This window comes from Tupaia chinensis, unplaced genomic scaffold (genome assembly GCF_000334495.1).
Source record: "Tupaia chinensis unplaced genomic scaffold, TupChi_1.0 Scaffold000671_1, whole genome shotgun sequence".
NCBI classification, from domain to species: domain Eukaryota; kingdom Metazoa; phylum Chordata; class Mammalia; order Scandentia; family Tupaiidae; genus Tupaia; species Tupaia belangeri.
Genome location: NW_006160193.1, coordinates 4,683,602 through 4,698,845, shown reverse-complemented (window position 1 = coordinate 4,698,845; position 15,244 = coordinate 4,683,602). Strand labels below are relative to the sequence as shown.

General features: G+C 57.0%; 1 long non-coding RNA gene across 6 annotated transcripts in view; it reads right to left on the bottom strand.

Annotated features, from left to right (window-relative positions):
* The window catches only part of LOC102501470 (uncharacterized), a 35,229-nt gene that overhangs the window by 13,773 nt on the left and 6,212 nt on the right, over window positions 1–15,244 (bottom strand). For 2 of the 6 annotated variants that reach the window (XR_003551321.1, XR_003551316.1), the window contains exons 5-7: window positions 11,092–12,502; window positions 10,668–10,814; window positions 2,020–2,092 (exon numbers count right to left, since the gene is read on the bottom strand). This is a non-coding gene — a long non-coding RNA (uncharacterized LOC102501470). The remainder of the gene's footprint in view (window positions 1–2,019; window positions 2,093–10,667; window positions 10,815–11,091; window positions 12,503–15,244) is intronic. The other 4 variants (XR_003551317.1, XR_003551319.1, XR_003551318.1 and 1 more) reach the window with 3 other exon arrangements.

The following is a 15,244-nucleotide window of genomic DNA, read 5'->3' as shown; positions in this document are numbered from 1 at the left end:
AAAAAAAAAAAAAAAAAAAAAAAAAAAAAACCTGCCTTTTATTCTGACATGTATGTATTTATGCAGAGACCTGGGATGCCCAGGCTTATATAGTTTTTCTTTAAAGTAGACTCTCACCTTCGGTTTTCTTCTTTATTCTCTTTCACTATTCTTTGAACTCCTTCTCAGTTCTTTTCCACACAAGAGCACATGTTGCTTGGATTTATTCTAATGCTTGACTTGGAACAACTCGTCGTGGCCCTCCGTACCGTCACTGACCCCGGTGTCGGGTCATTACCTTCTGCCTTTTCACTTGTCGTTTTACTTTCCCTTTCTGCTTGGTTTTGGTTTGCGGTGTTTTTAAGAGACCCAGACTATGCTCCAACTCCCCCTGCCCCTGCCGCAGCGAGCAGGCAGAGCAGCCCGCCGGCCCCTGCTTCCTCCTCCCTTGGAGTCACTGCTCCCTTTTTGTCTGAGGAGCCTCAGGATGTCACCATCATCCTCAGTTTATGCATTTCTGCTTCTCATTCATTCACCTGTTCTTTCAGCTAGGTTTTGGTTTTGCTTATAGGATGTGCGTGCTTGCCAGAGACAGGGAAAGACAGAGACAGTGGCGAAGCACTCCCATGGGGGGATGGTCACATCACAATCCCTTCTCCATTCTCCTCTCAGGATTTGAGCATGCACGCACACGTGCCCAGCGTGCTTTTCAAGCTGGGGTCCAGCACCTGAACTGTGCAGTAGACTGCGTGGGATCCAGCCACCTGAACCACCATGCCACTGGTGGCCCATGGGGTGGCCCGTTCTTGTAGTGACGGAGGTCGGGGCATCTACTTGAATTATACATATTTCTTGGGCTATGATGACCTATATTGGCTCTGAATGTATGGATTCGCCATCTCCTTGACCTGCGTGATGGCCCATGCGTGAAGTGGGAGGGTTTTGGTCTTGGCCCGCACAGGCTCACCCTGGAAGGCTGCCACGCCGCCTGTTTGTCATCCATCCTCACCCTACCATCTGTCCACCCAGCCGCTGATTCTGAAATGTCAGACACTAGTCCCTTAGGCCTGCCTGCTTCCTCCATCCAGTTCACCCGAGGCACGCACGACCATGGTCCACAACACAGACACACACACATGGCGGGTGCAGAGCAGAGACAGGGTCAGTGTAGTCACTGTCAGATCCTCGCCAGCCTCGCAGCCTAGACATGCTGCGGGCACAGCTGAGATTATAGGACCCGCTCTCCCCAGGCCCCCTCGGAAGGACAGGCACTCCCCGCTCTGCCCCTCTGGACCTTGGTGAATGGCGATCCCCATGAGAAACCTGTTTCAAGACCCTAGAATACACAGAGACACACACAGTACATAGTCTCCCCGGTGGGAAACGACAGGCGTGGAGTTCATTTCTAAATAGGTGGCTTTGTCTGTCACAATATAAAAATATTTTGGCCTTTCAAGGCCAACACAAAAGAAACTACCCATTACCATCGCTGAGTGTCTCAGTCCCAAACAATAAAGAACTTGAAGAGGTTTAGCCGGAAACTTTGAAGACAGAAAATCTGCCTATTATGTTTTCCAGACATTTTGAGGGGGTGAGCGGAGGTCATTGGAGCTCGAAGCCCGTTTGAGAGGCTGGTCCCTCAGCCTGCGTTTCCTCCTCGGCCCTTGGAAGGGACCCCAGCTCTCAGGGGCACTTCCATCCCAGTCTGCCCTGCGGCACAAGAGCCAGAGGGAGACGCCACAATGAAAGGGCCATTCATTTGACAGAATGAAAAAGAAGAAATTCTTTTGGGGTCCAACACTCCAAGCCGCCTATAGAATTCTTTAGCCACAGAGACAACACAGGAGGCCAGGGGCTCCCGTCTTAGAACACAAGCCCCGGGTCAGCCCTCGGCTTGGCTTGCTGGGCACCCCCACCCCGGGCACAGACCGCAGGCCAGCACCCACCAGCCCCTCCCACGAGACCCTCCTGGCCATGTGCTGGGTGGATCCTGCCCCCTAGCAGCAGGCCACAGTGTGCTTTGCACACTCGAAGACTTACGATTTAGAGCTGGAGGGGGCTGGGTCCCACGTCCAAGGTCCTTTCCAGGGAGGCGTCCGGGCGATGGCTTCAGCTGGAAGGAGAAATCGCAAGGTCACTGAATAGAACCTCATCCAGGTCGGTGAGGGGCATGGTGCGTAAGGATGACAGCAGGGGGTCCCGAGGTAAGGATCTCACCTCCAGCCAGCGTGGAGTCACTGACACCAAGCCGTTCTCCTTAGCTCACTGGCTCACCCTCTTTCCTGGCTGCCTGGTGGGACAGGTGTGGGGACAGGGAACATGGCTCTTGGTCTGTTGCTAGCCTAGCTCTAGGGCCACTACACAGGTAAGAACTGCGTTGACACTCACAAAGCAGGGACTACTCTGGAAGGTGTCCCAGAGGGAAGCAGGCCCAGCCTGTGTTCCGGGAGAGGCCAGGGTGCGTGGGTAGGGCCACATGGGAGCAGGTGGCTGGCCCGTCGGAGACCAGAGGCTAAGGGGGGGGGGAGGCTAGGGCTGTGGCCACTGTGAAGCTGGAGGTTTAGTGAGCAGCACAGCCTCAAGCTATGGCCCATACACTGTGGAATGCCAGACCACAGCACCCGGACACCTTCGTCTTAGTAATCGTGTGCACGCTTTTTGCGAGGCACCATGGCCAGGCTCCTTGGACATAAAGCATCCCGTGAAATCTTAAGTTTGAAAAATGTTCAGCAACTATGCACACATCAAAAGCTGTGGCATGGAGGACACCCAGAGCTGTGAGCGTGCTTACGGTGAGCGTCGACTCGCCAGCTGTAACAAGCACACTACCACCGGGAGGCGTCAAAGAGAGGGAAACTGGTGACGAGTGGGTGTGGGGGGCAGTTCTCTGGCTTTCTCCTCGGTTTTCCTGTAAACTTAAAACTGCTCGTTCAAGAACATATTTTTAAATGAGTCTTTTTTGGGGGGTGGGGGCATGTTTTTACCTTAATGTGCATGCATTCGCCAAAGAGAGAGAGAGACCGACACAGTGAAAGAGAAAGAGAAATCACCTCCCGGGGGGATGGTCATGCCGCAATCCCTCCTCCTCCAGTCTCCTCCCAGGATCGTGGCACACACACACGCACCCAGCCTGAGTTTCAAGCCGCCAAGTCCAGGACTCAAACTGTGGTCAGCCACATGGGAGTCCAGCTACACAGCGACTACGCCATGTGCTGGCCCCAAGTGAGGCAAATGTTAGCAGATGCTGAGAGGAGTAGAGGTAAGTGTGGTGGCTGGGCACCCTGGGAGGGGACAGTGGGAAAACATCTTCTCAGAGTCTCCATGGTGAGGTACAGGTAGAGAGGCAGGAGACCTCGTGACACCACTTGGGGACAGAAAGTCAAAGAGAGGGACATGGAGTGGGGGTGCCCTAGATGGCAGTAGACCACAGAGCCACAAAGGCCACAAAACCCTCCAGGGACCTCAAAGCAGAAGGAAAGGCACCCCAACCCCCCCTGCCCTGAAGACATCTGGGCCCCCCTGCTGCGCCCCTCTACCCCCAGTACTGTCTTTCACTGGGACGTCCCAAACCCCGTAGGCCATGGTGGGGACACCTCTTACTTCCAAATCCTCCCAAAACTCCTCCCCCAGCCTTGTGCTTCCCGAACGGCGAGTTCCATAACTGGGCAGTTTGCCAACCCTTGGCACTGTTCATGAGCAGCGACGGCTCGTGGGTGGCAATGGGTAACCTGTGATGTGAAGGCTCCTGGACCCCCAGGACCGACTGCAGCCCTCCCCACGAGCTGCTCATGGCCGAGGCCACCTGTCTAAGGTGGCAAGAGCAGGACCACGGACTGCATCACTTCCCGCAAGAGAAAGAGCCGGACCTGGGTCTGTGGTTTCTTATTCCATTTTGTGTTTTCGTAGGAGTGGAGAATCCAGAGGCAGTGAAGGGCATCTGGGCTTTTTCCTGCCTTTGCTCCAGGGACCCCGCAAACCCTTGGCGTTTGCAACTGTCCTTAATTAACTCTGCGTGCAGACCCCAGGCTGCCCCGCGGCCCCAGCAGTCGTGCCTTGGTTGAAAAGCTGGGTGTACCCGCTCTCAGTCTGCTCTATTAGCAACGCGGGGCAGGGCTGGCACCCTGACAAATGTCAGAGAAGCTGCAGAGATGAGTCACCATCTGGAACCAAAGGAAAACACCAGGCTTCCTTAGAGAGTCCAGAGGAACAACAGCCCCAGCACCTGATGCATCTGATGGGGCACCTGACGGGCGCGAGCTCCGAGCTCCCGCACAAACGCAGGCTTGGCGGGCACGCCGAAAACAGCTTCCACAGCTCAGACTGGATTACGGAAGTCCAGCTCTGCATCTTGAGATATCCAAAGACTCTCCTCTGAAGGCAGACAGGACCTAATTGATCTGACGTGTCTTTGGTGCAAATAACTTACGGATGATTCGGACAGAGAAAGACATGAAAGGATTCTTTTTATTAAAATGTTGATTTCGAGAAATGGAGCCTGCAGTTACACAAACCATCAGCCTAGCCTCAGACCTCATGCTTCCTACCTGTTGAGTCAATACGGCCCTCTGACAACTTCCCCTGACAAATGCAAGCTCTCTGCAGAGCCAATTTCCTGTACCTTTGTGAGATCAGGCCTGGACATTACGGGCCCATTTATGAAAATGGGCGAGGTAATTGGAACATATTTTGAAATCGTGTCCCCTCTCTCGCACGGCCCCGTCAGCCCTCTAATTTTAGTTGGTCGGGTTACAGAGGATGTTTACATATGCTTCTTCCCGGAATTTCACCTCTCCACTCAGGAGTGGGCAATTAGAGGGAATTAGGGCCTATTTGGTGCATGTTCACTGTTAATGGGCAGAGTGGCGGAGGCAGCCTTGAGAAGGGCGGTCTGCCGCTCTAATTGAAGCTGGCAATTTTTCGACTCCTCATTTCAGCTCACAGGTATTATAGTAACCAAGGTCACAAAACAAAAGCTCTGGCCCACCACGGCAATCGCCGGGCCGGGCCCACACCAAGGTTCTGTGGGCTGTTCGCTGCCGCACACCGCAGCACAAAGGGATGGTGGGAGACGTTTTCAAAACTGGGTGTAAGGCAGGTGGCCCCTACAGGCGGGTCACTGATCCTTTTTCCAGAAGTCACCATCCCGATGGCTTTTTCAGGAAGTTCTCAGCCAAGTGGGCCTGGTGCCAACAGAGGTACTGCAGAGGTTTCTTGACCAAAGGGCACAGGGCAAACCCCAGGGGCTGGTACAGCCGGCCACACCCTCCTGAGACAAGGGCCATGGGTCAGGGTTTTCTAGACCTGTCCAGCAGCCCGCCTGTTTGGGATTGTGCTCCCCAAAGTGGAATCCCAGCACACAGCGCTCCCTCGGGCCGAGCTCTGACCTGTTCACAGAACTGTCTCACGGCTGATGGCAGGGAGCTGCGGGGCTGTGCCCATGGACCAGAGCAGGCCAGCGGGAGCTGGCCCCCGGCAGGCTGGCATCCTGGGCCTGCCCCTTGCTCACTGCATGCCTCAGAAAACCAACAGCCCTTGGTCTCTGGTGGTCCCAATCTCTAAGGCAAGAAGGCAGCCGGCCAGTCATCACTAAAGCCCCAACAACTAAGCAGCAAACTGCCAGTGACCGCCGAGTGCCTGCTGAGCTCTGAGGGCCCTTAGGTGGCCCTGGGCCTGCACCCCCTCCTTCCAGAGACTCAGAGGCTGGAGATAGCAGGTGAGGCCACAGTTCCCCTCCGGGCACCTGATCCCCTGTCCACAGCACCATGGAGGACCCTTTCCTCTGACCACTGACAAGTCCTGAGTAGCCAAGGGTGTGTGCAGCCAGAGGACTAGTGGGGACCCAGTCTGGGTACATGGAGACCTGTTTCCCTCCTCTCCGCCACTGACATGCCAGGCTTCTTCTGACTTACAGATAAGGAGAAGCGGCAGAGACAGCTTCATTTTACATTAGAGGAAGCCCAGGCCCAGAGGCAGCAGGAGCAAAGCAAGACCCTGGCCAAGGCTGAGGCCCGGTCCTCCTGCCCCTTGTGGCAAGGACACTGGCCTGTTTCCTCTGAGGGGCTGAAGCCCTCAGGGCGGTTGAGTCAGTGGTAGTGCAAACAGCCTCCTCCTGCCCAGGGTCTCCTCCCTCAGGCTGCCGCAACCTGTGAGCTGCACTGGCTTGCCCTCAGCACCCTTCAGCACCAACAGCAGCCCTGTGGCCCCCGAGCCTAGCAGGGATGACTGTGCATGGACCCCAGGGCAGCCACAGTCCCGGAGGGCCGCACACGTGCACCCAGTGCTTGGGCCGTCTGCCTGCACTCGGCTCTCCACTTCCCGCTCCTCGACCCCATTCTCTCTCTGGCTGTATTTCGGGCTTCAGGCCCAGTCCGATCAAACTTTTGTTTACAGACACCGCCTCTCAGATTCTTCTTCCCTAAGAAACGTTCCAAAATCGAGCCCTGGAGCTCAGGGGCCTGAGCATCCCCGGGGTGGCAGAATGGGGCGGCTGGCTCTGCAGTCCCCGAGTCCAGACACACACGCAGGGCAAAGGGCCCCACGCAGCCCCAGAGGGAACACACTTTGCTTCAGAGGAAGGTCATTGAGGTTTTCTTCTTTTTATCTGAAGAAAGGCACCTTCCATTGAGAGAGTGTATTCACAGAACCTGGGAAAGCTCAACTGTACTCGGCCCTTCAATTACCCCCAGGTGGCCGTGGGCCGCGGGCTCCCCACATTCCTTTCTGCCTGCGCCTTTGTTTCTGTCTAAAATGGCCCTGGGAGCTCCCAGGCTAAGAGTCTCCTCCTTAAGCCCCTGCCAAAGCCCCTATTCACTGTGCAGAGGGGCTGAGCAGAGGGGCTGAGCGAGGGTGGTGGGCAGCCCTCCTTCCTGCGACCCCCAGGCTAAGGGAGTTAGGAGCTCTCCATCTGGATTTTTTTTAAGCCCAAAGAAATTGGAGAGCAATTAAGAAAGTCATGGCTGCCCCCCCCAGGTCCGTACCCTAATTAATTCTCTCACACATTCCCCTCTAGCTGTGGGGTTGCCCGGACTCAGTTACTCAAACCTGCTCTGCATGCTGGCCCCCCACGATCGCCCAGGACCTGCGGGTGCAAGGGAGAAGCAGACCACCGTCGATATGTCTGGAGATGGGGGTCACAGCTAGTTCTGAGGGGCCTGGTTCCCGAGGCGAGGCTAGGTCATGAGATCTGGCCTCAGGACGTACCGAAATCCCCGCAGGAACTAGAGAGTCCGAGATCCCTGGGCACAGGGAAGATGCGCCTCTCAGGCGCCGGGAAGACAGCCTTGGCACGGAGAAGGGGTCTCTCCCTATCGCCTAGCTTCCACGGAACTCAGGCCCCTGGCTTGGCACTGCTGCACTGCCCCGAGGACAGGCCCCCTTCCGCCCAGGGGCTCCCTCCATCTGTATCTTTTCTGTCTCTGTAACCCATCCCCTCAGACTACCCCCGAAGAGCCCCACTTGAGCAAGAGACTTGGGACAGCCTTGCTCGAACGAACCAGAGCCTGCCTGACGCTGACTCCTCTCCCTTTCAGACTGACTTCACACGTGAGATGGCCTCATTTGGAAAGGTCCAGCTCTGTCCCAGGATTTTCCATCTGCTCAAACCTGGGTCAGAAGACCAGGCTCGACTTCCTCGCTCCGCCGCCGGGAGAGGGCACGGGTCTCACCGCGGTAGATGGAGTGGCGGGGTAGCTCTTGGGACCTACAGCTCACTAAACCCCAGTGTCCTGAAGAGGGGCCCTGTGAACGGCTTTCTAGTGCCTGACACACTGGCCTCCACATTGCCCCTGCTTCCCTCCACACCCCCTCCTTGGCAAGCTCACTAAATATGGGTGGCTGTTTCCTTCATTCTTTCCGAAGTCAGACTGCTCACAACAACACCCTGAGGTCGCCGCATGGAAATGGACGAGTGAGAGCTCGTGCATCCCGTCCCCCTGAGTCCTGCCACGTTTCGACATGATGTGGAGAAATGTGCTTGGAAATACATTCAGGGTTTGAATCACGGCTCTGGAAGCATGAGGTCAGGGGCCCCCAAATGGCAACCAGCAGCTCGCAGGTGGGAGAGAGGGGCCCTCTCCTCCCAGGGGCTCAGGGCCCCTGCACTCGGCCCTCTCCCATCCCCGCAAGAGGCAGGTGGGACAGGAGGCCAGCCTCTGGGCGAGGCCACCTGAGCAGCCAGTGAGAGGTGCCCCTGGGGAATGCTCAGCGTGATGACATATGGCCAGCGACACCCCTCCCACCAGGGTGACGGGGCCTCTGAGCCTCACCGCCCAGCTGGGTAAGGCCTCATTCCCACCCCTTCTTACCCTGGTGTTGGCTAATCCATCAGAAAGGCGTTTTCCTGGGAAGAATCTTCTTTCATCGATCTCACGCCAACCACTGTCTACGAGGCCAATGCACGACATTGTGCCTCAAGCTCCTTTCTCGAGAATTGGGCATATTTCTATCTGTTTTCTACCTAAAGACACACAAAGCCCAAATACAAAGGGTCTTTCTTCGAAGTTATGGAAAAACTGCACATGGATTTCCTATTTTTGCACCAAGATAAACTCATACTTGAACTCCATTTGCCACGAACCTTTTGAAGACCCTTTGAACATGTTTGCCTAAGACTTGACATGCTCAGGGACCTGAAGTGTAGCTCAGTCCAGACAGCCCCATTTCAGCCTCCTGAGGTGGGCAAGGGACTAGCGAATGCAGGGGCTGCCCTGGGGTGAGCCGCGTGGCTTTGTGGGCTCTGTCTGGTGGCCTTGCTCTCTCTCTGACTTTACCCTGGGCTCAGCCCACCTTGCCAGGGCCCTAGGGTACCCCTGAGGGACGGGTCCAGAAGTCACAGGTGTTTGACTCAGACCAGCTGCACGGACGCTTTCTCGTAAGCTCCAGGCGGGTACCCCCAGGAGCCCAGCATCCTGCCCTGCATAAAGGCCCCCCAGGCCTCTCCTCCACATCACCGTGTTTGCAGGTGGCTCAGCAAATGCCAGCGGTGGAGTAAATGTCACAGGGCAGACCTGCCCAGTGCCCCCTCCCTGGATTTAGCCCTGGGCTAAACCCCCCACCTCGCTTCGGTTCCTGCCTGGGAGAACAAGCGGAGGGAGGCAGCAGCCGTAGGGTTGGGATCCACCTGCCCCTCTGCCTACACTGATGGATCTGGTTTACAATAGCTCCACCCCATTTCTGTGTTGGAGAGAAGGGTGCGGCAGAAGCACCGTCTCCAAATCCACAGTTTGATTAAAGAGCGTTATGATACATATGAAACTAGAAATGGAAAATTATTGATGATAACATGCACGATTAAGCCACTATGCAGTATATTCTGGATGGGAAATCACATTTTGTATGCCGTGACGATGCTCAGAGAATGAATGTAAATTAATTAATTAATTAAAAATAAAAATAAATATTTTTTTTAAAAAAAGAAAGCATTACAGAAGACGCACTGGAATCTGGAGGGGAGAGCCCACTCACAGGCTGACACACCTGAGGGACTGGACATAAAGGTGTAGCCATCAGTCTCCCTTTCCCAGAGACCCTGTGTGTGCATGTCAAGGTGGGGATCTGGGCATCTGGGCCAAGGACAGTGCTGGAGCCCACTGGAGGATCCGTTGCGTCTACGGGAACTGAACCAGCAAAACCCCTGTGGCCAAGACAGCTCTCTGTCCCACCTGGATGCCTTGGGCTGTCTCAGGGCTGGCAGAATGCAGCCCGGCACGTCGGAAATGAGGCAAGCCACGCTCAGGACCAGCCGCACCCCCCAGCTTCGCCAACTGCTGGCCCTGAAAGCACCCTGGCCCTTCCTGTGCAGGCAGGCCCCACCATGGGATCCCAGAAAAGGCACCCTCAGCTGAGCCTCTGTCCTCCCAACCTGCACTCCCATGTGCAACCGGGACACCCCAGGCCCAGGCCATGCCGACTCGCTCAGCTGAAGTGCAGGCCCTGGAGTGGGGCCTCCCAGGATGCCCAGCTAGACCCTCTGGTCCCTGACCCAAAGCCTGGTCTCAAGCTCCTCCAGACAGCCTGACCCTGAGCCCTCGACAGCTCGTTAACGCATCTGGAATGAGTGGACCACAAAACAGATGCCACGTCTGCGGGCCGACACGGCTGGAGGCTTCTGCTTTCTTCTTCCTACCGTCCCTGATTTTGTTTAAACAAACCTAACGTTCCCATCTCATTACACTTCCAGGGCCAAGGAAGAGGGGCCAAAAGAAGAACTCACTCAAAAACCATGATTCGATTCAAGGATAGCATCAAAGCCTCGTGTGTGAGAGCCACGATTCTCACAGGGAGCGGCGTTACCATGGCTGGCAGGGAGAAATGTCCCCAGCCGGCTGGCAGCCCTATTTCCACCTCTCTGACAGCCAGCCCTGGCTGGGCTTTGGTGGGAGGGCACAGACCCCCTGCTGAGGGCCCACTCTGCAGGCCCAGCAGCTCTCAGGCCTCTACACCCGGGCTGGGTTTGCCCCCACCGGGCCTGGCACCTGCATACACCAGCCCAGGCCGGGCCCCTCTGCACGTGGGCTGCTGCGGCAGCCACTGCTCCAGGCAACTTCCAGACCCATGGGCTCCTGGGGCTGATGGAGAAGAGGATTCCCCAGGGTGGCTCTCCTGTGTCCAGATTAAATGTTGTCACTCTTGAGCACGTGCACGGGGCTGACCTAGATGAAATCAGTGTCCTAAGAAAGCCAGAAACTCACCCAGAACCAGGGAGGAGCTGAGCAGCTCATCAGCAAGAAGGGGCAATTCAGTGGGGGCCTTGTGGGAGGGGTCTCTGCCGCGTCCCTCTGCAGCTCTTCAGTCGACCCAGCCAGATCATGGCCTGGGTGCCCTGGACGAGGCCAGCCCTGGGGAGAGGAGCAGATAGGAATTACCAACAGCACCTGGAAAAGACACGCGTACCCCCATGAGACACAGTGCAGCCTCACCTGTAGCGCTCCTCGTGGGATGGGTGGGCTTATGGGGTGAGCAAAGATGGAAAAAGGTGCCCGAGAGACCCACAGGCCTAGGGCAGCCCCACCCAGCCGAGGAATCAGATGGGGCCTGGCCCAGCAGAGCTCAGGACTCGGGGGTATGGAGAAATGGAGAATGGGGAGACACAGGCAGGCAGTGGGCAACACCCACCAGGGCACGCTGGCGAGGCTCTCTGGGGCCAGACAGATGGGACACGAGTCTGGCTACAGCCCAGGGAGAGGCACCTGCAGCGGTCGACAGAGATAGCAGTATCAGACGGCTGTCCCACAGTGCTGGAACCTGCCGGAAACGGGCAGCACTGGGAGGGGCGGTCCTTGGCTGGGCAGGGTCAGGGAACCACAGGTGTGAGCTTGGCAAGGAAAACCAACCCACTGGGCAGAGAACAGGCCAGCTGAGGCCCCAAGGGTCAGGAGCCTGAAATTCAGGCAGAGAGAGGGGAAGGGTCAGGAGCCCAAGATTCAGGCAGGGAAGGAGGAAGTGAGCAGACCGGGGCTGGGCAAGAGGCAGAGAAAGCCCTGTGCTGTGTGGTCAGGTCACTGCCTGGCCGCCAGAGCTGGGGTGGCACACAGCAGGTAGGCAGCCAGCAGAGGGACCTGCAGCCGCTCCTGGAGGTTCCCAGCCATAGGTGTCTGCATGGGACACAGGCCCTAGTGGGGACCAGGGGACAGAGGAGCCGGGTGGAGCCCCCTGGGAGGAGGGACCATGGTGAGGGCAGACCCAACTCAAGAGGGAGACCTGTGTGCCAAGGCCAGGACACACCCACGGCTGTCCCCATGGGCCCATGTCAGTCCCGAGAGCTTCAGGGCCAGGGGTCCCAAGCTGCCCTCGGGACTCAGCTGAGGAAACTGAGTGGCAGAGCCTGGGTTGGGCAGGTTTGGGCACTCCTCCAGGGTGTGACGGGAAGTCAGAGATGGAGGAAACCCAGGCCCGCCTTGCACCTCCTGCCCGCCCTCTGGCGTGGAAGCCAGGGCTGCAGCACCTGGGACCAGCCCACCCTCACCCCCAGGAGCAGAGGCTGGCAGAGGACACACTAGGGGCAGGTGCCAAGCCCAGGTCAGGCCGTGGGAATGCTCAGTTAGGATCAACTGTTGGATGATGGAATGGACGCGTGGGTGAATGTAGGGCGCGGCCGCAGGCTCATTCGCAGGGCTTCGGGGAGCTGCCCACTGCCCTCCAGTAAGAGGGGCCCGCCCCCCACCCTCATGGCCTCAGCCTGCTCCCGAGACCCGCCTGGCTGGTGGCAAGGGGGCAGCCGAGCCCTCGCATTCACTCACCTGCCCAAGCTTACATCCCACATACTCTTACTGAGCCCCACTCTGTGCCAGGCTGGTGCTGGGACACCCAGAGGAGGGGTGGGGTTGGCCTAGGGCACCCCCCAAGGGCCAGGCTAGGAACTGGGTGACAGAGACAGAGGTGGGCAGAGTGAGCGAGCAGATGAAGTGGAGAGAAGGGCAGCAAAAGTAGAAAGTCACCTCCAGGACTGCGGCCCGGCCGCTCCGGCCCTCACCTTCCACTCGACCTCAGTAGGTTTCTTGTAATCTCCTGAGCCTCCACTACCGACCTGGTGGGTGTTACATGACCAGTGGGCTCTGGGCTCAGCAAGAGCCAGCCAAGAGCCCTGGGCTAGCCTAGCGGTGCAGGGGTCCTATGGCACAAGGAGCTGAGGGCTGAGGTGCAGGAACACCCCCGGGGTTCTCAGGTGCTGGGCTAAAGGCAGCCACTCCTACACTGAAGGGAGCAATTCGCTCAGACCCCTATGTGGGTGGCTCTGGAACGTGTAAGGGGACTCTGCCGGGGCTCCAGGAACCCAAGCAGGAGTGGGCTGGGGTGTTCTCTTGGTTCTGTCACGTGAAAAGCCAGTTAGGGTTCCAGAAGCCTTGGGCGAAAAATCCACCAAGATCCTGGCCAATCAATGTCTCCCACGCCCTCCCAGGACCACAGACACCCACAGGGTCCTAGGAGCCTCCTAGTGGAGGCAGAGCTGCATTGAGGGTTAGGGGGTGCTCTGATCAGGCACCCCACACTACTCCCTGCTAGCAAGCCCTCCACCCCTCCACTAGGACCCAAGCTGCTGCTCTGCCTCCAGGAACTGCACAGGGGCCGGGCCATCAGGGCAGTTTTCGTGTGATTGCCGTTTTCAGGACTCTGCATCCCAGTCCCCTGAGACCGGGCACAGGGTCTCACTGTGGCCCTCAGGGGGTGGATGGTCACCTTGAACACACCCCTCAACCTTTTTAATTAGGGTGCTGGGCTGGAGCTGGCTGTGTTAACTTGGGAAGAGAATCTAATTCTGACCCCAGACGCCAGAACCATTAGCCAACAGATTGAGGGAGGGAGGCCCCTGAAGGTTTTAACTAATAACATTTTTATTATTTCAACCACCTCCCTTTCCCCTAGTTTTTTTTTATTGGGGGGGGGTTCCCCCATTTGGCTGACGTTCTGGTCAGAGCCTAAAGATTAATTGGAATGAACTAATCTTGATGTGCCTGGGGAAGAGAAAAGCCCCTCACTTGGGACAAGGGCAAACTTCAGACTTTGAACACACAGCTCTGAAGACACTCACAGGAGACGCGGCCTCAGGGAGAGGGAGGGCACTCAGGTGGGGCACGTGGAGGTGGAACAGCAGGCTGGTGCCCGTCTGAGGTCCGACCCCAGCAGCACTAGGCGGGCCCATCAAACAGATCGCTGGCCCTCTGAGCCCCACTTCGTCAGCCTGCTAAACCAAATCCGAATCCCAACTATGCCGTCATGGGCACAGAGGGGGTGCAGGGTGCTGGCGCCTAGCATTTCTCTCCTGAGGGGGCGCTCTAGGGTGCTAGCTTTGTGACATTCCCCCCGCTGTGCCAGGGCTGGGCAGCTCCTGCCATCTCTAAACTTCAAAGGCTCTCCAGGGGGCCCTGAATGTCAGGGTTAGAAAACAATCACTGGGCCACCCCTGGCCTCAGGCTCAGAACCAGGGCAGGACACCCTGGCCAGTCGGATGAGTTCTTCCCCCATTTGGCTGACGTTCTGGTCAGAGCCTAAAGATTAATTGGAATGAACTAATCTTGATGTGCCTGGGGAAGAGAAAAGCCCCTCACTTGGGACAAGGGCAAACTTCAGACTTTGAACACACAGCTCTGAAGACACTCACAGGAGACGCGGCCTCAGGGAGAGGGAGGGCACTCAGGTGGGGCACGTGGAGGTGGAACAGCAGGCTGGTGCCCGTCTGAGGTCCGACCCCAGCAGCACTAGGCGGGCCCATCAAACAGATCGCTGGCCCTCTGAGCCCCACTTCGTCAGCCTGCTAAACCAAATCCGAATCCCAACTATGCCGTCATGGGCACAGAGGGGGTGCAGGGTGCTGGCGCCTAGCATTTCTCTCCTGAGGGGGCGCTCTAGGGTGCTAGCTTTGTGACATTCCCCCCGCTGTGCCAGGGCTGGGCAGCTCCTGCCATCTCTAAACTTCAAAGGCTCTCCAGGGGGCCCTGAATGTCAGGGTTAGAAAACAATCACTGGGCCACCCCTGGCCTCAGGCTCAGAACCAGGGCAGGACACCCTGGCCAGTCGGATGAGTTCGAGTGGAACAAGGAGACCTGCTACCGTGTAGCCCATCCGCAGCCCGCTTCCCCAGGCCGCCTTCAACTTTCAACCTCCCTCAGTGGACTTCGCACTGGGACAGAGGCAGACCTGAACGAGGAGCGAAGGAAACGTGGGCTCTGGCACCAAAATTAAAAGCGTGGCTTAAGAACCGTCATCCCCCTGCCCTGCGGACCCGCTTCACCTCATTAAGATAATCAGTGTGTTTTTCCTTCGCAGACAAAGGAGGCTCCTTATGAGACAAATATTGGAATCCAGCCGCTATCTCATTAACGTCTGCAGCCTCTTCCTTCTACAGGGCTCGAGATTAGCCCTGTGTTCATTAAGGGAAAAGGGCGGAAAGTGGAATAAAACTGAAAAACACAGCTGGGAGGGAGGGGGAGGCCTTTGCTGTTGGCCATTCACTCCCGGAAGACTTAGTGTACTGCAGGGATCTAATCACAGCAGAGGGGGTGGAGGGGGTGGGGGCGAGGACGCAGGAGGTAAAGGTTAACCTTGATGGAAGGGGTTAAAAACCCAAAATGGTGCAATTTGATTTGAAAGCTTCCTGGGATTTGTCATCAGGACAATCAATTGATACCTTCTTCCTGTTTGCTTTCGTTCAGCCCAGTCTGACACAAATGGAAACCTTTTTCTAGATGAGTTTTTGGTGGATTTTCATATTTTCTAGTCAAGCCTTCCCTCCCTACTTCTGAGCCCTTAAAGCCTCTTTCCTTGCTCTTTC